General features: G+C 35.7%; 1 protein-coding gene across 1 annotated transcript in view; it reads left to right on the top strand.

The window, feature by feature from the left end:
• The first annotated feature begins 24,271 nt into the window (after nt 1-24,271).
• LOC111512638 (betaine-homocysteine S-methyltransferase) overlaps nt 24,272-24,894 on the top strand; it is a 63,238-nt gene continuing 62,615 nt past the window's right edge. Inside the window, exon 1 of the mRNA XM_074170550.1 lies at nt 24,272-24,405. The gene's annotated coding sequence lies outside the window, so the exon portion shown is untranslated. The remainder of the gene's footprint in view (nt 24,406-24,894) is intronic.

Genomic DNA, 24,894 nt, shown 5'->3' with positions numbered 1-24,894 from the left:
GTGCTGGGATTTGCCGACATCGCCAAACCATTGACCCGACTCACAGAAGGGCAGATCCAGTTCCAATGGTCTGAGAAATGCCAAGACTAATTCAAGAAGTTGAAAAGATCAACGCTCCTATTTTGAGCTATCCCCTACCGGACGAAAAGTTCATTTTAGATACGGACGCAAGCAACGTGGGACTTAGAGCAGTCCTTTCTCAGATCCAGGATGGACAGGAGAAAGTTATTGGCTACTTTAGCGAAGAGCTCAGTAAACCAGAGCGCAATTATTGTGTCACCAGGCGTTGTCGGGCGTTGTGGCCGTTGTCGAAGGTGTAGAGCATTTCTACAAATACGTGTATGGAAGAAGATTTCTGTTGAGAAAGGACCATGCAGCTTTCAAATGGCTTCTGCAGTTCAAAAATCCCGAGGGCCAAGTAGCGCGCTGGATTGAGAGACTACAAGAATTTGACTTAGAAATAGAACATCGAGCTGGGACTAGCTATAAAAACGCAGATGCCCTGTCATGGAGACCATGCCCCGATGACTGCTCACATTGCCGATGAGCAGAAGAGAAGGTAGCAGCTATTTGTAGAACTACAGCTGTAGACAACTGGAAGGACAATAAGATCAAGGAAGACCAAGAGAAAGGCTCAGATCTTGGTTCAGTCATCGGATGGAAGAAAAGTAATCAAAGACCATCATGGCAGGAGGTTAGTAAAGGTACTAGGCCGGTTCTGGCCCATTCCTTATGGAGATTAACATGGAAAATGGCTAAGGTCCATTCTGGCGTTTTTGGTTCCTTTCCAGGTCACGCGTACGGCAGAGAATCGAGCAGCGTTATCGCGGTTTGGAAGATAACGATTCGAGCGCGTTTGGAATGAGAACAAAATACAGGGTATTGAAGAAAAAAAAATGGTTGCCAGCGTTAGAGAAAAAAACATGGCGGCAATGTAACGAGCGTTGAGTGGAGTATACAGGGGTGCGTCAATATATATAATTGAAGGAACATGACAGTTTAAACGGGAATGTTATACTTCAACGCGCGATCCCTCGATGTGTGTACAGGGTGTCTCAAAATACATCATTTAAGAAAAAAACATGGTGGCGGACATTGAGCGGAATATAGAGGATGTGTCAAAATACATAATTTAAGAAACATGGCAGTTTAACGGGGCTCTATCGTTTTAACGTATGATTCTTCAATGTATACAGAATGTCTCATTCAAGAAAGGAACATGTCAGGGGGGGATTATCCCAATGAGAAACGTTGAGAAAGGTGGAGTGGGGGGGGGTAAAGAAAACACGCGGAGGGTAATATTTGTCAACGTAATAGAAAAAAATATGGTTGCTATATAGGACGTCTCATCGTTTAAGAAAAAAAAACATGTACATATACAAATACGTCAGCGTGGAAAATAACGGTATAATAGTAATAATGAATGAAAAAATTGGATTGAAGGAAAAACATGACCACGGGCCTGGAAGAAAAAAAACATGTCTGTCATTAAAATATATAGGGTGTCTCAAATTAAGTCATTCAAGAAAGTTTGACGAAGCTCTATCGTTTTAACGTATGATTCTTCAATGTATACAGGGTGTCTCATTCGAAAAAGAAACATGCCAGGGGGCGATCTCAATGAGAAACGTTGGAAAATGGGACAATGGGGGTATTCTGCAATGACATTTCAAAATACGTCACAAGCGTTTTTTCGTGTTAGATGGGAAAGGGGGGGGGGGAGTGAGGGTGAAGAAAACACGCGGGAGGGCAATATTTGTCATCGTAATCGAAAAAAACATGGCTGCCATACAGGATGTCTCATCGTTCAAGAAAAAAAAAACATGTACAGGTGTCTCAAATACCTCAGCGTGGAAAATAACGGTATAATAGTAATGATGAATGGAAGAATTGGATCAAAGGAAAAACATGGTTACGGGCGTTGAAGAAAAAAAGACATGGATGCCATCGAAATATGTACAGGATGTCTCATTTGAGAAAAAACATGATAGTTCAACGGGGCTCTATTGTTTTAGCATACGATTCTTCAATGTATACAGTGTGTCTCAAAATACGTCATTTAAGGAACAGAACAGTTTAACGGGGCTCTATCGTTTTTATGTGTGATTCTTTAATGTGTACAGGGTGTCATATTCAAGAAAAAACATGACAGTTCAACGGGGCTCTATTGTTTCAGCATGCGATTCTTCAATGTATACAGGGTGTCTCATTCAAGAAGAAGCATGACAGTTTAACGGGGCTCTATCGTTTTGACGTGTGATTCTTTAATGTGTATAGGGTGTCTCATTCAAGAAAAAGCATGACAGTTCAACGGGGCTCTATCGTTTTAGCATGCGATTCTTCAATGTGTACAGGGTGTCTCAAATACGTCACTTGAGGAACATGACAGTTTAACTGGAATGTTATACTTCAACGCGCGATCCCTCGATGTGTGTACAGGGTGTCTTAAAATATATCATTTAAAGAAAAAAACATGTCGATTTGAAATATGACATTATGTGTATACATGGCGTTTCAAAATACATCATTTGAGAAAAAAACATGTCGATTCAAAAGAAGTCTATCGTTCCAACATGTCGGAAGTCTTGTATCTTTGTTAACCAAGTTAGCATCATCAGGAGAAAGAGGAGATCCAAAAGTGTCGAGAGGTTAAGCTTTGTGGAGTCAACGTGAGGGCAATGGGAGAGCGAAGTATTCGACAATGACATTTCAAAATACGTGGTTTTCCGTGCGTTTTCGATCGTTTTTCGTGCGTTTACGGTCGTTTTTCGTGCGTTTACGATCGTTTTTCGTGCGTTTTCGATCGTTTTTCGTGCGTTTTCGACCGTTTTCCGTGCGTTCATTCGTTATCGTTTCATCGTTATTGTCGTAACGGTTTTTCGTGTTTCAATATGACAGTCATTTATCATTTAACGCGTTTCGCTAACCTAGTTAGCATCATTAGGAAGTGACTAAAGTCCATGCTTTGTCATATGAAGATTCATTTTGCGAATTTCCAGACTCTTGAACGGAACCTTGTGGAACACCCAACCTAACTTCTGTTACAGAGTGGTGTCGGTCAGCCAATCAGAATGGTGAAATCAAATATCGCTCGATTGATTGTGCTAGATGAAATTGAACTGGAGAATGAGGGTCGAATAATAATAATAATAATAGTGATAAAACATTAAAAGCTTGAAAGTGACGTAGTCAGCGTGATAGGTGGTGGCGTGTGTGATAATGAATGAGTTATTACAAAGAATAATAGCGCAACTGTCAGAAGGGCACTGAGTTGTATATTCACTAATAATGATCGGATCGTCGCATACAGCACGTCAAATGAAAGGATAAGAAATGGAGGAAGAATTGCAAATTCAACAAACTTGTAATTAAAAAATGTTGGGTTATGTACAACTATAAGTTTATTCCAATTGCAGAAGCTTGATTCAAAACGCAGAATTTATTGACAAAGAAAATGAAAAAAATCATTGGATACTGAAACATATGATATATTTGGATTCCTTAGGGTGAGAAGATTTCGAATCCATCAAAAAACGACCACTTCCGGTTTCCACTTCCGGTCCTCCGATTTCGATAACTTCAACATCAATGGATTCGTTTAGATGTCATGAAACATAACTAATCATTTGTCGAAGCCAAAAGGGCCTTATAACCTATTTTCATTATACTAGCAGCAACAGACCGATGTGGGTACTCATTTCAAATGATTTCATTTGTAGATTATGAAAAGTATGATATACAGTGCCCAATGTGAAACACCATAGAAAAAATTACACATTTAAAGAAAATCATTGAACATATTTGAAATTAAAAGTTGTTGGGTTATGAACAACTACGAGTGTAATGTAATTGCAAAAGTTTCATTCAAAACACATAATTTGTTGACAAAAAAATGAAATAATCATCGTATACTGAAACATATGGTATTTTTGGATTCCTTAGGGTGAGAAAATTTCGAATCCGTCAAAAACAGGTCACTTCCGGTTTTCACTTCCAGTCGTCCGATTCCGATGATTTTGACATCAATGGATTCCTTTAGATGTCAAAAAACATAGTTAATCATTTTACGAAGCCAAAAGGACCTCATAACCTATTTTCGCTATACTAGTCGCAACAGGTCGATGTGGGTACTCATTTCAAATGATTTAATGTGTAGACAATGAAAAATATGATATCGAGCGCCTAATGTGAAACAGCATAGGAAGAATTGCAAAGAGAATCATTGAAAAAACTTCGGATAGCTACGTACATCATGTCAAATGAAAGAAGAAAAATTGCAGAATTCATCTATGAAGAAAAAACAAATATGGTGCAACATGTCAGAAGGGCACTAACCCACATCTTCATTGATGATAACTGAATCTCAACGTGCAGCAAATCGAATGAAAGGAAAACGAATGCAGAATTCATCAACAGAACAAAAAACCGAGACGATGCCAAGAGGGCACAAAGTTGTATCTTCACTAATAATAGTCGCATCATCACATGTAGTACTTAAAATAAAATGGGGAAAAAAAGCAGAATTCATGTGTTTGTTGCGCTATTCAAATCCAAGGTGACATGGATCAATGTCAACGCTGAATATGCATATAACAAAGACTCTTTGATTTTCTTTTGTTTCATTTCAGAATATGTCATCACTAATTTTTATATTCGAACCCAAAGTGACATTGATCACTGTCAATGTCGAATCTACATCCGGAGATACGCAGTTCTCAAAGCGACGAAACAAAGGCTCTTTGTTTCATTTTAAAATATGTCATCACTTATTTTACTATAAATACGTCATGCATGGCGAAATGAGTTAGTTGCATCCGTTGAAAGTGATACCAGTGACAAGTGCACCAATTCTATTTGAAAGTAAGTGTTTTAGGTTTGACTTTTTCCTCAGATGAATTTATTCAAATGTAATTTAATTGAAAATTGGTGAGAATTGTTGAATCCTTTGATTTTCAAAATTTTTCTCGATATATATGTTGGATGATTTCAGTCAAATGTTTTACATGTCGTGGTTTGTTTGAGATAGTATTCGCATATATTGTGAATCAAAACATAAAGCTTTCATTTTTTATTTTTCGCAGATGAATTACAAAAGTTGAATGCAAGTTCGATCGTGAAGAGAAAGCCAAGTATCAAAGAAGCAGATTTGCCTGTGGAGATGCCGCAGAGGATATTCACTGCCAAAATCGTGAAAGGAAAATTTGGTGAGGCGGTCTTGTTAGATTTGGGAGATAAAGTATCATTTCTGCCCCACCGAGTGACGGAGGCGTATCGTCCTCACTTAGAAGAATTTTCATCAGGAAAATACGCTATTTTGTTCAAAGGGTTAATAGACATTGGGGAACCGAATCTTGTCGTTTCATTTGAGATTGTACAAAATTAAGGTTAGTACAGTTTCCAATTTTTTCTTTGTTTTATAGGCAAAGAGTTTTTGGGTGTATACAATATTTTTCATTCGGATCAAAAATTCTCACTGACAGATATGATCCGCATAAAGTAGTGTTTTCATACAATATTTTTCCTTCACTAAGTACGTGCAGAATATGTGTTTTGAATTCTTTATTTTGGATGACACTTGATTTTTTATTTTCATTATAAGTGTAGCAATTACTTCATGAAAGACATTACCCTCTCTGTTGCCAAAAAATTTTTTTAGTGTATGTTTTTATTGAAAAATCGAATTTATTTCAGTGTATTTTTTTACTGAAAAATCGAATTTATTTCAGGATAATACATCAACGTGTGCAGTATCAGTCAAAGTCATCTCAACAACAACATTCAAAACCGTCATAGCAACCTTTCCAGAACGAGTTTGAAATCTCAGCAGTTTCCATTTTTGTCAGTCTATAGTTGCACATTATGAGGCTAGAATTTGTCGATATTCAGTGATTTGTTGGACAAACTGCACCTATTCAATATATATAAAACCGTAGTGAATTTGGAAGACTTTGAAGATTCATCGTGGTGTGTTCCAAAATTCAAGAAAAACACGCCGTTCTGTATGGGTCATTCCAAAGGAAATTTGTTCAGCTGCAGTCTCAATAACGTTGATGTTTTATATAAATGGCTTTATAATATACTACCAAAATAAATAAAATACATATCACACACATCTTTTTTTGAAAATGAAAACTTATCTCATACAGGGAAAGTTGTCAAAAATATGCAATAACAAAAAATTATATACCAGATTTTATAGAGATGAAGTAACATCATATCGAAAGATACTAGGTTGACAAAAACAGGACATTTTAGAAATAAAGAAAATGAGTTTGTCTGCCATTTTAAATTCTGATTCGTTGGGTTGATATAACAAAAAGTGGCATTTTATATCTTGAATTTTATTCAGGACATTATTATAGATGATTGACATTTGTCATTAAATTTCAAGTGTGATATTTGGAAATTCATTTCGTATTGTAGTTTTTTCGAAATTCCCATTCAAAATAGCATCCTTTGATATAGATACCGGACGAGTCTATTATGTGTAGATATGTAGAATTGAAAGATATTTTATTCTCAACTTCGATATTCTGAAACAAAAACACACAGTATTCACAATTCCATCTTTCGTTATTCCAAGTTCATATTCATCAAAATTGATACGATTATAATATATATAGGAATATAAAACTATCTTCAAATACAGTTGCATGAATGCACATCAAACATTTTGTCGTAGTGAGGTGACCGGGGCAAAGTTACAACTTCAGCATAATATGAATGTTTATAAATATTAGGGAAGATCAAGATCATCAACAGGTATTAAGAAATTCATTCGGTGTCCAAAGCTTTCGGAATACAATGCAAATAATTTTCTTTATGACTATTCGTTCGATAATAAATATTATTACCACAAAATATATCGAAATCATAACACGTTTACGATTCATTTTTTCAGTTACATTTGAAAAGTGAGTTTCATTTTGCAGAAATAATAGCCCACACATGTTGGAAATTTTGCCATAGTGTGGTGAAAATCGTATTGCAAATTCTACGAAATATAAGGCATACATACAGAGGGGCGGAGTTCCACGCTTAAATCGCTACGATACTCGTTCCATCCAGCGTGCCTTCTTGGTACTCCACCTAACCTATCGGCCACCTTGGTACTCCACCTAACCTATCAGCTCCCTTCAATCCCGATAATATTGAATGTTTGGTGGTCATACAATCGGGATAATAATGAAAATATGAGTCAAGGTGTTGATCATAGAGCATCAAACACGTCTACAAAGCGTTAAAACGTTGTTTCTTTCTATTTCCAAACCCCTTGTATTCAACGGATTCGAAATGATAAACAATAAATATTGTCATGTATGGTGTATCGCAACAAACATCCTCCAGAGGGCGCAACCAGTGAATTTAATGGAAACCTTCGTTACACACTACCGACACATACTTAACTTCAGTAGATAGAAGCGTTCCGCAGCTGAGTTTTGTCTTTCTTTTACAGATATTTGGAAAATTTGAAGAAATTCAAACATTTTTCGGAAGAAAAATGCCGCTCTTCACTGACTTGGTGTACTATATCTCCTATTTTTTGGGGTTCCACCTTCTGCTTCGATAAGTTTTTTGAGGTTCAAATGGACACCAATATGTCTTGGAATAATCATGTCGTTGGAATTAACGAAATTGCACGCATCATTCGATACCTAACAAAGCATACCAGAACTTATATTCACCGTGAGATCTCCTTTGGTATCTTCTAAATATTTCAGTTTTGAGTGAATGAATCATGTCAAATGCGACGATCCGACTATTATTGACGAAAATATGGTTCAGTGCCCTTTTGGTTGCCTCTTTTGTTTTTTCTTTGATATGCTGCACGTGACGAGGCGACTTTTATTAACGAAGAAGCAGGTTAGTGCACTTCTGACATGTTGCACCATCTTTGTTTTTTCTCTGTCGATGAATTCTGCATTCGTTTCCATTTCATTTGATGTGCTGTACGTTGAGAACAAATCATTATTAACGAAAATACGGCTCATTGCCCTTCTGACATGTTACGTTGTCTTTGTTTTTTTTTCTCTGTCGATGAATTCTGCATTTTTTTTTCACTCAATGTACTGCACGTTGAGATTCAATTGTCATTAACGGATATGTGGCTTCGTTCCTTTCTGACATGTTGCGTCATCTTTGTTTTTCCTTTGTCGATAACATTCTGCATTCGTTTCTCTTTCATTTGATGTGCTGCACGTTAAGATCCAAATATCATGAGTGAAATTGTGACTTAATGTCTTTCTGACATGTTGCGTCATCTTTGTATTCTCTCGTCAATGAATTCTGGATTTTTTGTCCTTTCATTTGACGTGCTGTAAGCGAAGATTCGATTATTATCAGCGAATATACAACTTAGTGCCCTTCTGACAGTTGCTCCATTTTTTTTCTAATAACTCATTCATTTCCACAAATCCTCACACATTTTCTACCACGCCACCACCTCCTACGCTGACTACGTCACTTTCAAAGTTTTAATATTTTATCATTATTATTATTATTTTTCGACCCACATTCCCCAGTTCAATATCATCTAACACAATCATTAGAACGATATTTGATTCCTCCATTCTGATTGGCTGACCGACACCACTCTGTAACACAAGTTGAGTTTTAATGTTTTATCACTATTATTATTATTATTCGACCCACATTCTTCAGTTCAATTTCATCTAAAACCATCATTCTACTGATATTTGATTTCTCCAGTCTGATTGGTTTACGACACCACTCTGTACCAGAAGTTTGGCTGATTGTTCCTCAAGGTTCGGTTCAGGAGTCTGAAAATTCGCAAAACGAACCTTCATACGACAAAGCGTGGACTTTAGTCATCTCCTGATGATGCTTACTTGTTAAGCGAAACGCGTTAAGTGTTAAATGACTGAAATAGGAAAAAAAACGACAATAACGACGAAACGATAACGAATAAATGCACGTAAACTGTTCGAAAACGCACGCAAAACCGTCGCTCGCAAAACTGTTGAATACTTCACTTTCCCTAATTTCGAACGTTAACTCTACAATACGACTCAGCATTATTTCTGCCAAAATTCGATAAAGAAGGTTTATGGGGGTTCCAAACGACGTATTTCAAATATTGATTCACTCTGTATGTATGCGCTTATATTTCGTAGAATTTTCAATACGATTTTCACCACACTATGGCAAAATTTCCAACATGTGTGGGCTAATATTTCTGCAAACTGAAACTCACTTTTCAAATGTAACTGAAAAAATGAATCGCAAATGTGTTATGATTTCGATATATTTTGAGGTAATAATATTTAATATCGAACGAATAGTCATAAAGAAAATTATTTGCATTGTATTCCGAAAGCTTTGGACACCGAATGAATTTCCTAATACCTGTTGATGATCTTGACCTTCCCTAATATTTATAAACAGTCATATTAGGCTGAAGTTGTAACTTTGCCCCGGTCACCGTACTACGACAAAATGCCTGATGTGCATTCATGCAACTGTATTTGAAGATAGTTTTATATTCCTATATATATTATAATCGTATCAATTTTGATGACTATGAACTTGGAATAACGAAAGATGGAATTGTGAATACTGTGTGTTTTTGTTTCAGAATATCGAAGTTGAGAATAAAATATCTTTCAATTCATGTATTCACTTGAATGAATTTGAATTATTTTATGACGATTTTTCATATTTGTCTGTATCGTTACTTTGTTATGTTTATATGTACAAGAACTCAGAACTCCGAACAATTGAAACTCAGGTTATCTACACATAATAGACTCGTCCGGTATCTATATCAAAGGATGCTATTTTGAATGGGAATTTCGAAAAAACTACAATACGAAATGAATTTCCAAATATCACACTTGAAATTTAATGACAAATGTCAATCATCTATAATAATGTCCTGAATAAAATTCAAGATATAAAATGCCACTTTTTCTTATATCGACCCAACGAATCAGAATTTAAAATGACAGACAAACTTATTTCCTTTATTTCTAAAATGTCCAGTTTTTGTCAACTTAGTATCTTTCCATATGATGTTTCTTCATCTCTATAAAATCTGGTATATAATTTTTTGTTATTGCATATTTTTGACAACTTTCCTTGTATAAGATAAGTTTTCATTTTCAAAAAAAGATGTGTGTGATATGTATTTTATTTATTTTGGTAGTATATTATAAAGCCATTTATATAAAATATCAACGTTATTGAGACTGCAGCTGAACAAATTTCCTTTGAAATGACCCATACAGAACGGCATGTTTTTCTTGAATTTTGGAACACACCACGATGAATTTCACTAGTTCGGACTTCCATTGTCTACTATATAAAATGATTTGAAATCCCTGAAACAAGTAAAAAAGAATAATTAAAAAAGAATAGTTGAAAATAACAATTATATTAAGCAACAATAAACCTGAAATGAAAGACTCTATTAGACCGTGCTTTTGGGCTCTGTAATACAAAGGAAGGTCTCGAGAAGGAACTAGACATCATCAAAAATGATCTTCAGCGGAATGGATACTCCAAAGCGATGGTAGAAAAGACTTTGGCTAAAAAGACAGCAGGAGCCTCGCAAGGAAGAGAAGCCGTCACAACCAGTGCTTGCACTTCCCTACATCAGAGGATTATCGGAGAGGATAAGAAGAATTGGTTCCAAGTACAACATTAGAACCTGTTTCAGATCCGGTAACACTATCCGTAGCAGCCTCACGAAAACCAGGCCCCCAAACGCGGACTGCGATTCCAAGAATTGTATTTACCGGATACCCTGTGAGTGCGGAAAATCCTATATTGGTGAAACTAAGAGGCCATTGAATGTTCGCATTGCCGAGCACAAGAAGCACACACAGCGAGGAGAAACCAGCAAATCAGGAATAGCAGACCATGTTTGGACCCATCAACACAACATCGAGTGGTCCCAAGCTGAGATCTTGCACAGAGAGGAACATTGGTTCAGGAGAAAATTTAAGGAAGCCGCATACATGTTGTCCAACAACGTATTCAGCCAGGCCAGCGTAGATATACGAAACATATGGAAACCCATCATCAAACGAAAAATGACCAACTCCCGCCAAAACGGTCATCTCTCACGGAATCAGTGGAGCGGAAAATGGAAAGTGGAGAAAGTGAAAGTATTTCAACGACCTATAAAATAGTCATCTCTCGGAGGAATCAGTCCAGTCATCACCCGAAGACGATTGTATATACCAACAATCGAAACGTCGTGAACTAACGTGACTTGGAATCTCTACACTTTTTTATTTTTTTATTATTTTCTTTTTGCATTCCTTTAATTTTTATTTATTCAATTATTATATTTTTACTTGTAGGTTATTTCACTTTCATTTCAGGTATATTGTTGCTTAATATAATTGTTATTTTCAACTATTCTTTTTTGATTATTCTTTTTTACTTGTTTCAGGGATTTCAAATCATTTTATATAGTAGACAATGGAAGTCCGAACTAGTGAAATTCATCACGAAACATTGTCAATCACCTTCAAACAAACACCACGATGAATCTTCAAAGCCTTCCAAATTCATTACGGTTGTGTATATATTGAATAGACCCAGTTTGTCCAACAAATCACTGAATATCGACAAATTATAGCCTCATAATGTGCAACTATAGACTGAAAGAAATGGAAACTGCTGAGATTTGAAACTTGTTCTGGAAAGGTTGCTATGACGGTTTTGAATGTTGTTGTTGAGATGACTCTGATGGATACTGCACACGTTGATGTATTATTCTGAAATAAATTCGATTTTCAATAAAAAAATACACTGAAATAAATTCGATTTTTCAATAAAAACATATACTAAAAAAAATTTTTTGGCAACAGAGAGGGTAATGTCTTTCATGAAGTAATTGCTACACTTATAATGAAAATAAAAAATCAAGTGTCATTCAAAATAAAGAATTCAAAACATATATTCTGCACGTACTGAGTGAAGGAAAAATATTGTATGAAAACACCACTTTATGCGGATCATATCTGTGAGTGAGAATTTTTGACCTGAATGAAAAATATTGTATACACCCAAAAACTCTTTGTCTATAAAACAAAGAAAAAATTGGAAACAGTACTAACCTTTATTTTGTACATGTAAGTTAGGACGATACGCCTCCGTCACTCGGTGGGGCAGAAATGATACTTTATCTCCCAAATCTAACAAGACCGCCTCACCAAATTTTCCTTTCACGATTTTGGCAGTGAATATCCTCTGCGGCATCTCCACAGGCAAATCTGCTACTTTGATACTTGGCTTTCTCTTCACGATCGAACTTGCATTCAACTTTTGTAAATCCATCTGTGAAAAATAAAAAATGAAAGCTTTATGTTTTGATTCACAATGTATGCGAATACTATCTCAAACAAACCACGACATGTAAAACATTTGACTGAAATCATCCAACATATATATATATATATATATATATATATATATATATATATATATATATATATATATATATATCGAGAAAAATTTTGGAAATCAAATGATTCAACAATTCTCACCAATTTTCAATTAAATTACATTTGAATAAATTCATCTGAGAAAAAAGTCAAACCATAACACTTACTTTCAAATAGAATCGATGCACTTGTCACTGGTATCACTTTCAACGGATGCAACTAACTCCTTTCGCCATGCATGACGTATTTATAGTAAAATAAGTGATGACATATTTCAAAATGAAACAAAGAGCCTTTGTTTCGTCGCTTTCAGAACTGCATATCTCCGGATGTAGATTCGACATTAACAGTGATCAATGTCACTTTGGGTTTGAATATAAAAATTAGTGATGACATATTCTGAAATGAAACAAAAGAAAATCAAAGAGTCTTTATTAGATGCATATTCAGCGTTGACATCGATCCATGTCACCTTGGATTTGAATAGCGCAACAAACACATGAATTCTGCTTTTTTTCCATTTTATTTGAAGTGCTACATGTGATGATGCGACTATTATTAGTGAAGACTTTGTGCCTTCTTGGCATCGTCTCCGTTTTTTTTCTCTGTCGATGAATTCTGCATTCGTTTCCCTTTCATTTGATGTGCTGCACGTTAAAATCCAACCTTTATTAACAAAGATGTTGCTTGGTGTCACTCTGATATACTGCGCCATATTTGTTTTTTCTCTGTCGATGAATTTTGCATTTCTTTTCCTTTCATTTGACGTGCTGTACGTGACGATTCGACAATTATTAACGAAAATGTTGCTTTGTGCCCTTCTGACATGTTGCGTCAGATTTTCTTTTTCTCTGTCGATGAATTCTGCATTCGTTTCCCTTTCATTTGATGTGCTGCACGTTGAGATTCAGTTATCATTAATAAAGATGTGGGTTAGTGCCCTTCTGACATGATGCACCATATTTGTTTTTTCGTTGTTGATGAATTCTGCAATTTTTCTTCTTTCATTTGACATGATGTACGTAACGATCCGAAGTTTTTTCAATGATTCTCTTTGCAATTCTTCCTATGCTGTTTCACATTAGGCGCTCGATATTATATTTTTTATAGTCTACAAATTAAATCATTTGAAATGAGTACCCACACCGACCTGTTGCGACTAGTATAGCGAAAATAGGTTATGAGGTCCTTTTGGCTTCGTAAAATGAATAACTATGTTTTTTGACATCTAAACGAATCCATTGATGTCAAAATCATCGGAATCGGACGACCGGAAGTGAAAACCGGAAGTGACCTGTTTTTGACAGATTCGAAACCTTCTCACCTTAAGGAATCCAAAAATACCATATGTTTCAGTATACGATGATTATTTCATTTTTTTGTCAACAAATTATGTGTTTTGAATCAAACTTTTGCAATTACATTACACTCGTAGTTGTTCATAACCCAACAACTTTTAATTTCAAATATGTTCAATGATTTTCTTCAAATGTGCAATTTTTTCTATGCTATTTCACATTAGATGCTCGATATTATACTTTTCACAATCTACAAATGAAATCATTTGAAATGAGTACCCACATCGGTCCGTTGCTGCTAGTATAATGAAAATAGGTTATAAGGCCCTTTTGGCTTCGACAAATGATCAATTATGTTTCATGACATCTAAACGAATCCATTGATGTTGAAATCATCGAAATCGGAGGACCGGAAGTGAAAACCGGAAGTGGTCGTTTTTTGATTGATTCGAATCCTTCTCACCCTAAGGAATCCAAATATATCATATGTTTCAGTATCCAATGATTTTTTTCATTTTCTTTGTCAATAAATTCTGCGTTCTGAATCAAGCTTCTGCAATTGGAATAAACTTATAGTTGTTCATAACCCAACATTTTTTAATTACAAGTTTGTTGAATTTGCAATTCTTTCTATGTTATTTCACATTAGGCGTTGGATATTATATTCATTACGCCATATTTGTTTTTTCTCTGTTGGTACACTCTGTATTCGTTTCCCTTCCATTTGATGTACTGCACGTTGAGATTCAACTATCATTAACAAAGATTTGGCTTAGTGCCTTTATGACATGTTGCGCCATCTTCGATTTTTCTTCGACGATGAATTCTGCATTTCTTATCCTTTCATTTGACGTGCTGTACGCGACGATCCGATCATTATTATCGAATATACTACTTAGAGCCCTTCTGACAGTTGTGCTATCATTTCTTGTGATAACTCATTAATTATCACACACGAAACCACCTCCCACGCTGACTACGTCACTTCCATGGTTTTAATGTTTTATCACTATTATTATTATTATTCGACCCTCATTCTCCAGTTCAATTTCATCTAGCACAATCAATTGAGCGATATTTGATTTCTCCATTCTGATTGGCTGACCGACACTACTCTGTAACAGAAGTTAGGTGGGTGTTCCACAAGGTTCCGTTCAAGAGTCCGAAAATTCGCAAAATGAATCTTCATATGACAAAGCATGGATATTAGTCATTTCCTGATGATGCTAACTTGGTTAGCGAAACGCGTTAAATGATAAATGACTGTCATATTGAAAACACGAAAAACCGTTACGACAATAACGATGAAACGATAACGAATAAACGCACGGAAAACGGTCGAAAGCGCACGAAAAACGATCGAAAGCGCACGAAAAACGATCGAAAACGCACGAAAAACGATCGTAAACGCACGAAAAACGATCGAAAACGCACGGAAAACCACGTATTTTGAAATGTCATTGTCGAATACTTCGCTCCCCCATTGCCCTCACGTTGAGTCCACAAAGCTTAACCTCTCAACACTTTTGGATCTCCTCTTTCTCCTGATGATGCTAACTTGGTTAACAAAGATACGAGACTTCCGACATGTTGGAACGCTAGACTTCTGTTGAATCGATATGTTTTTTCTTAAATATATTTTGACGTACCCTGTACACTTCGACGTCATGTTTGTTTTCAATGATGTATTTTGAGACACCCCATATACAATGACGGATCGCAGGTTATCATATTTTTTCTTAAATCTGATTCATTATTATAAAATATATCATTTTCGCGCTTCCAATTTTCGTCGAGTAGTTCACGATTAATTCCAAAACCGGCAACGCTACATTACTCCATACACATTGATTTATTGTACAACTGGCAACGCCGATCCTGCCATGCTGGCATGTATTGACATTTGACAGATGCAGTCTTATGAGTCTAGTGTTTACAGTGTCCTTCTTCAACCAATAGATAGTTCAGCTAGTGACTCATAGATGGCTCTGTGTGTTCTATAACTTAATTTCCAAACCGGCGACGCTATATTACTCCATAAATATTGATTTATTGTACAACTGGCAACACCTTCTTGCACTAGCAACCGGTGAAACCTCGATCTCCATCTCTCTTTGCATCGATTCCGTCACACGCGTCTCTCGCTCTTACACACACATACACATCTTTACATGAAATATTAATTATTTCCCAAATCTAAGTATATTTTCCTATCTTCAATATGATAATGACGATTACATTCTATGGAAATAAAAGTAAAAATGCTGTCAAGTATAATGAATGAGTCAATTTCGGTCCCGACAAAACTAACGCTATAAATACCCAACATTCGCAGTTAACTTCAATATCTTACGATGGTGTAGAGGCTAAGGACAATGTCTACGGCGCGGACGATCCAGGTTCGAATCTCATAACTATAAACTTTTTTTTAATTAAAATCACGTGACAAGGATGTCTGAGCGCTGATGCGGAGTCTCAAGAGGGCCTGAGCGGTGATGTGGAGTACTAAGGGGGGCGAGGACAAGGGGGTCGAGTTCCATGCTTGAATCGCTACGATACTCGTTCCATCCTGCGTCGATGACGTCACACGTTTCCCCCACTCCTGTTTGAACCAAAAATTGCAGAAAGTTTAGCTCCATAAGAAAATACATTGGATTTTGTGCCAGAACCCGCCTTGTTCATCTACTCAGGACCTGTCAATAAATTATCATTGAGGCTCACACCGTGACTTCTGACTGAAGCATCAAAGACAATTCTTAATTTATTTGGTTTGTTCACATTTTTTACCCCGAAATGTGGCAAATGCCATGTTTTCTCATTCACATTATTTGCTTCTTTTTTTGTCAACTTCTTGATATAAATTTTCTTCTCCATGTCTTGAATTTTTTCGCAATATATTTCACGGTACTTCTCATCTCTATCCATTTTTCGTTCAATATAGTTCAGTCTTTTTAGCGCATTTGTTCTGCTTTCAGGAAGAACAATGTTATCTTTTTTCCATAGAAGTCCTGTTTCAAATCTCTCTCCACTTCATTTCATTGTTGTGTCCAAAATATGCTGTGCTCTCTTATCTTCAATCGACAAAACTTTATCAGACATACTTTGAACAGTTTCCAATAACCATTTCGTGTAGAATATCCAAATCATTCTTCTCATTTCGGAGATCGTGGGTACTGATATGACAGACGATATATTCATTTCTACTGGAGACATCCAAATTTCCATGAATTACCCAACCCAATAAGGTTTTGCTCAGGGCGGGTCCATTCCATGGTCCAGAAATGAGTTTTCTGTTAACTAGAAGTGGCCAATTATTTTGTCCGATGAGTATCGTGGGTTGAGCATCTTTCAACGGTGAAATCTTGTCCTGGATGTATGGATACTTCATCCTGATTTTATCGAAATCTACTGTTTGCGAGGGAAGAGAAAGTTTCGTTGTTCGTACATGGCGCATCTGAAAATTGGGACCATTGTCTTTGGAACTAATAGTAAATGAAACAACTTTAGAATCATTTTGTTGATGAAACAAATCGTCATTAGTCCATTGTAGAGAAAGACTTTGTATGGGACCGTCAAGACCAAGATAATTAGCAAATTCTTCATCTATTAAAGAAATTGTTGATGCGTCATCCAAAAGTGCATAAGTTTCGACTGTTTTGTTTCGACAAGTGACAACTACCGGTAAAATTTTCAGTAGAACGGATTCATTATTGAAAACGTGAGAATTTGTTCCAACAATGGTAGAGTCATCAACATTATTGCCTTCATTAATAGTCTGAGGAACGTCTTTATGTAATAACTTATGATGAAACTTTGGACATTGTTGGACTCCACATACCTTTCGTTTTCTGCATTGATTCAGATTATGATAAAAACTCAAACAAGAAAAGCATATCTTATTTTCCGTTATTATTGACCACCTACCATCTACTGGCATTGACTTGAATTCAGAACACTCTTTAAGATGATGCACATTTTTTTTACAGCAAATACAAGATTTTTTGCTCGTTGCTAAAGTAACTCCTTTTTTGACATATTTTGAGTTTGACGTATTTTCCTGAATGTCATATTTTGGAATTTGAATTTGACTAGCCGCATTTGCCTTTTCATCAAGCCACTTTCCTAATTCTACTGGTTTGAATCGTGGGTTTACCATGATAGCTGATATGAGGTTGGTAATTTACTCATTATTTCATTCACTAGAATTGAATTATGTAAATGTTCTTCTTCATTGAGGAAATTTCTTTATTTTCTCTAACAACATCATTAATATATGATCTGGCCGACCAAAACGATTTTTCAGTAAATCAATAACTTTGTCAACATTTTGTGGCATTATTAAAAGGGATTGAACAATTTTTTTGGCATTTCCTTTCAGGCACTCCTGTAGTCTAGATTGAATTTCCTCGTTTTAAAATCCACAAATAGCGTTAGAATTATTATAATGATAAATAAAATTGGGCCATTCACTTGGATTTCCGTCAAAAATGGGAAGTTCTCGTGGCAGAGATTGCCTTGTTAATATTTTTGTCATCTGAGGAAGAGTCATTTGATACATATTGTTATGAAAGAAAGGGGTAGAATACTTTTCCGGACTATTTGTTACCATAAATATCGAATGCTTATCCTCATCGTCATGCCCGTTTGTCCATGGAGTTTTACCGTCGATCCAATCTTCCACGTTAGGCTGTTGGGACTGATGAATTGACATTGACTCACTTGCATCACTATTCTCTTCAATTTCTGCTACTTTCACGGCTAGTTATAGATCTATAAGCTCTTTTTCTAATGTTTTCTTCTTTATTGCCGTTTCGATTTCCAATTTCGTCAGTCTTGAAGCTTGACTACTCTTACTACTTCCTTTTAGTTTGGAAGGATATTTTCTGATTGCTGCTTGACCTTCAACTGCTGTCACGACTACTTCAGATTTAGCCTCTAGCTTCTCTTTCTTTTCCTTCAATCTTTGACTGTACCTCAGGTTTTGAACAGATTTGCTTGCATTCATGCTATCCATGGTGTTGTTTTTTTGCATATCTCGAAGGACCATATGTTTTTGAATTACCTGCAAATGATTATTTATTCCGGGTCGAAGAACGAAACTTTATATTCTTTTAGAAAAGTCAGACGTCTTTCAAAAACTTTACTTTTTTTTAACAACAAAACTTATATTTTCACATCAACCTTGATCACTACTAACAAATGTCAACTGAACTGAACTGAACACGGTGTAATCAGATAACAATGATAAATCTATAACATTATATTTCATGAACAATGGTTGGCAGTGGTCGAATGCTGGAGCATTTGCAATGATTCTTAATGCTTTTTTTGTAAACGGAAAACATGTATTGCTGAACTGGAATCACCCCATGAAATAATGCTGTAAGAAATTCTACTATGAATCAGAGAATAGTAGATGTTAAGTATAGCATCTTCATTACAAATCCGTTTCATCTGCCTCAGTAGGAATATATGGGACGATATCTTTTTACATATTATATTCTCGTTATGAGTGGACCAATTCAACGAGTCGTCTAATCGGATTCCCAAAAGATTTACAGAACTTCCAGTTCGTATATTATTTTGACTGGAGACGATAATAGCTTGAGTTTTCATTCTATTTAGTTCAAGGTTATTATAATTGTACCCGATTTCAGCTTTGTCTTCAATTTGGTTGATAGTGGTATGGAGACTATCAATATTTTTTTGTGATGAGAAATAAGTAGCATCATCCGCATATGACACCATATCATGAGGGTAGGTATATGTAAAATAAAAGGTCATTAGTATATATGATGAATTAGAGTGGTACCAAGACAGATCCCTGTGGCACACCATGTGGATTTTCCTGCTCTTTGAAGAAACATATTGTTTTCTACCGGTCAAAAATGAACGAATAAAAAAAAGTGCAGGACCTCTTATCCCATGAAATTCCAGTTTTTCGAGGAGGAAGTTATGAGAGACACAATCGAAAGCTTTCATGAGGTCACACTGAATTAAAACAGTATGAAATTCATTTGATCTTGCAATCATGTCTAACAGTTATAATTTGTGACGAGTAAATAGATATTTGATCCATTATTATTATAATATGAAACTATTGAGCTATAGGTGTTAATTTCAAAAATGATTCTGAATGTATTATCAGTGTATTCCATGTACAGAAGGAAAAGTATCCAATAAGTCATTCGAACCTGGTGCAACCGCATATGAAATCCCATTCTAAGAAGTTCAAGAATAAAAAACAACATGACAACAGGTAGAAAAGGGTCGACGAATGTTATTGACAATGACAATGACAATGGTCGGTCGGTAGCCAAGCGGTTCGGCGTGGGTGATTTGTTCACTCACTCGAATTGACTGCCGTGTTGGTCGGTGGTTCAAGCCCTAGTCTGAACGATCGATCTTCACTTGCTATCGTCCAACCCGTGTTAGGAATCACACGTTAAAAGGTAAGACCTCGTTAATCCTTAGCCCGCACAAGATTCGACTTCTGAGGGTTGTCGTTCGTAGGGGTGCGACAACTGGTTAACGGAAAAACATATTTTTTAAACAGATATACCTGATTCAGGTACAGTTATTATCAACCAGACTATCTGAATCAACATAAACACGCTTTATGCAATTTACCTAATCCAGGTACAGATATCAGGACACCCAATCACCTTAGTCAACATAAATACGCTTTACGAGGCCGTATTATCCAGTCATCGGATATGAACTCAGAATGTATAAACCTCTTGAGAAACTAGCCACTTGCGCCAGCTAAACGTCAGGAACAAATTTCAAAAAGCGACGGCTTTCAAACCCGAAAAATAGTGAAAGTTTGTCGAACGTTTGTTCAGCACTTATCTGATATCCCAAATAATCATACATCAAACAGCAATCATCTACAACCCTCAGCAAATTGAAGTTGCAGAAAGAATTAACAAAAGCATTCAGGGACTCTTTACTTTTATATAATATGATTCAACGATTCGAAATCTATGAAAAAACGAATGAAATATCAGAATGAATAGCTAGAATATCAATTATATTGAGAAATAAAACGTGAAATGAAAATACAATAAACCGAATAAAATAATCAAGATACGGAATGCAAATCACTACAGAGTAGAAAGAAATAAAACAGAATGAAAATTAGCCGGTTCAGCAGAAGTTAATTGCTTCTCAGGAGTTCACTTTTCCGCTTGATTACAGGTTTCCATTTGTTGCATATCTCTACGCTAGCTTGGCTGAATGTGTCGTTGGACAACATGCATGCAGCTTCTTTGAACTTCCTCTCAAATTAGTGTTCCTTCCTGTGAATGATTTCAGCTTGGGACCACTTGATGTTATGTTGAGGAGCCCAAACATGCTCTGCTATTCCCGATTTGCTGTTTTTTTCTCGCTGTAATGTGCTTGTGCTCGGTAATGTGGACTCACAATGGCCTCTTAGTATATTACTCGGTAAATTGAAAGATGGTGAAAAATGCGTCAAGATGATACATCATGTCCCTATACCTAAATCGTCAAGTTTTCTCAATAAAGTCGCTTCTTCTAGAAACATTATTTTTTTTTTAGAATTTGGATTTAGGTAGCAGTGGAATTATCAAGCTTATAGCAGTTCGGTTACTTTTATAAGTAATTCACAAAGAGTTATCGACGGTATTTCGAATCATCTTCCAAAATGAATGCAAATATCGATTATTCAAACGAAGTTCTTATGAAATTATTTATTATACACATGAACAAAGTGATCAAATCATTGTCAGAACGTGTAAAAAATTCAACCAAATGTATCCTGAATTAACAGCAATGAACGAGAGGAAGTTTGTAAGGTTACAAAATAATTTCCTCAACTATAACTCAAAGTTTCCAGGGAACAAGTGTATCAAAAATCAATCATTTTTAGGTGAAAAGTAAGATTTTGTGAGCTGAAACGTGAGAAAGTACAGACAATAACAGAATAGGATGATTCAAAGTAACAAAATTGTAAACAAAATATCACATTTTCATAATAAATGCTGAAAATATTGTCCATTACATTCTAAACACTTCAAAATGTTTTTTGTACGCGACTTGTGGTTGCTTTTTCAATTTCCTGGGGATCCAGATCTTCAATACTCCGCACTATTCGCCGTCGCAATTCTTCTTTGGTAGGCACTGGAATACTGTATACCTTTCTTTCAAAACACTCCATAAAAAAGTCAAGTGGCATGAGATCGGGTGATCTCGGTGGCCAATCCTACTGCCCTAAACGCCTAAACCAACGATTGTCGAAGAGTTCGTCAAGTTTCCTGGAAACTTCCTGGGTGGAATTGTAACCTCAATACTTGAAGTTGCGATTGGTGGGCTGTCACGATGACAGTCAAGGCATACCGGTTCACTACAGAGGAGACGGGAGTGAGTTTACAGATGTTGTATATTATATTTTTTTTATTTGGGCGCCAGGTAAGTTGAAATGCCAATAGATTTCACTAATATCTTTACCAATTCTCCAACTTACCAAGAGAAAAGAAATAAAATTGACCAGCCACCATTCCAATAGATCAGTATATTGATAACGTGAATATAAAAGTAGCACAGGTTAAAAAAACTTTTAGCATTCATGGATTTAATCGATGTGTTTTAAACAAATTCTAATCAATACTTAAAGCCAAACGGAGTTGATAACTTTCTAAGTTTCCTTACTAGTTACCTTAAACTTCTCAATAAAAAAAATAGAGCCAGCTACGTATAAATCAAAATTAAATACACAAAGAGCAGGAAGTGAAGCCGCAGGTAAGTCACCTTCAAGAATATTTCACAAGGATTCCTAAATCATTTGCTGTGGGCCCAGAGCGCAGACGCAGTATCACAAAAAAAATAATTAACTGGATCATAACACGACTTAATTTCCGCTTTACATAATTAACAGTAAGTTATTAATCACGATAATGTAAATAATATATAAAAAAAATATAGTCAATTTTTTTATTGTTTCAGGTACTTGCGCGTCTTCTCCGCCCCCAAGTCCAAACAACAATCTTGAATCTAAAGAATCCGCCAAGATAGGTAGTCAAAATGTTCCAGAGTGGTTGTTGATCTGGCGTGAATTCTTCCTACAGGAAAACGGTACCCCAAAAAAAACCCTTTAAAGAAAAAAAAATCCTCATTGATTTCTATTGAAATCATCCTAAGTACATAATAAAAAAGTAGCATCCTTAATGACTTTAAATTAATGGGACAACACCGTAAAACAGTGATCGATATGAAAAGTAATATTTTATTTTCTTTACCTTCAATAAAAAACCAAGAGTTTTCTAATATATATGATAACATGGCAAGAATCTACTGAAATTATCGAAAGTAAAAATTAATGCGCTGATTTCCAGCGGAAGAATCAATAACAAAAATAAAATAAATTATGATAGAACGTTACTATGATATTATATATTTTATTGGCAAATGTCTAGTAACCGTATACTAAAAAAATCAAATGAAAACAACAAATATTTTACACAAGACACTTTAGGTACACTCCGTCTGAATTAGAGCAACTTACCTTCCAGTTCAGAAGGGTTTCATTTTCAATAAAATCCGGAGAAATACTGAAGACAAGTATTTCTTTTTCGGTTTCCACAAAATAGATTTCAGTATTTTTCCAAAATACTGATTTGAGTAGTTCTCAACTCGTAATGGTTCAACAAAATCGTCTATGAACTAATCACACGTAGATCGCCCTATAATAGGAGAAAATGAAAATGAGAAAACGTCTCAAAAAAGCACAAATGGACGGAAAAGGTTGACAAAAATGGCGTACTCACGTGAGGTTCTCTGATCCCTGAACAGGGTGAAAGGGCCACAACCAAACAATAGCAATACTCTATAAGTACGAAACTAACAGGCACCTTTTCACTTGAAATGAAACCTTATGGAAATTAATCCTCTATGAGGTGTCTAATAGACAGATTTTCCAAAATGGTTCTTTCTGAACACACACGGAGCGAAAAGAAAAATGACCAAATCAGGTCGATCTATTTCTCCTTCCCGTCCTGAGTAGCCGGAAATTGAGATTTGGAGTCTAGTGGGAAATTATATCCGTTAGAGCCTATTTTGAAAAACGTTTTCTTATTGAAGCGCATGCCTATACGTCATGAGCAGCGTTGGGTGAACCAAGCGTTGGGTGAACCAGCGTTGGGTGAACCAAGTCGGTAAGTTAAATCACTGAATTATCGGAAAAGGTGTGTGAAACAGAAAGGGCAATAAGTTGAAACCTATCGACATCTAAAATTTTCAGGTATATTTACAATTACAAAACCTCTAAGTCCCTCTGACCCATAGATGGCGAAAGATAATTGATAATGTTTGTTCACTATTGTTTAATTTAAACAAGCTGTCAATTATTCACCTACACTTAGTCCGAATTCAATTTGATATAATAATAAAAAAAACAGTAAAAATAATTTCCTTTTCGACACGTCTTGACATGAATTTTTATAAATAATCGTGAAACGGTACCTCTCGCGCCCTCCATCAGCGAACAGAGAAACGTTGTCTTACGAGCCCTATGATGACAACTGTTTCACAGATCGCGACTAATAATCTAACTTGATGAATCTTTTCTGAAACTGGGTCAACAGAACCACTAATAAGCTAACCTAAATGGTACAACGAAAACAATCTGAAGGATTATGGAACTAAACTACAACTGGACGGTCAGCTAACAGGTGGGTACAATAATATAGTTATTTTCAATTAGAAGGAAAATTATTTCCGTAAGAGTTAGTTATTTAGGCTTGGTAAGACATGTATTTTGAAGTGTTATTTACTATCAAGTATCCATATCGAAAACCGAGGACAATCTAGCTCAAATTTTGTCAACTGCTCCCTGTATCCTTACAACCTCAAATTTATCCTGTAACGAAAGGCTATACGAAACGAAAGAATATATTCCAAACAAATAATGGGCTCACCTAATTTTTAACATTCATCCAGTGGCGCGGAAAATCATGATGTCCGGGGGATATGTCCAATAATGTTGTAATTGTTGAATGTAAAATGTTTATTTTATATGAATACGGAATAATATATTTTTTTTCCTCATGAAGTTGATTTCATTATCAATATTTTGAACTTTATATTTTTAAGTAGATAATTATCCCGTTACAGAATGAGCTGGCGCTCCGTCCAGTTGAAACCACGAATTCTTATATTCC

This window comes from Leptinotarsa decemlineata, unplaced genomic scaffold (assembly GCF_025532065.1).
Source record: "Leptinotarsa decemlineata unplaced genomic scaffold, Ldec_3_MD MMD2_P_RNA_scaffold_9, whole genome shotgun sequence".
NCBI classification, from domain to species: domain Eukaryota; kingdom Metazoa; phylum Arthropoda; class Insecta; order Coleoptera; family Chrysomelidae; genus Leptinotarsa; species Leptinotarsa decemlineata.
This window is presented reverse-complemented; position numbering and strand designations above follow the sequence as displayed.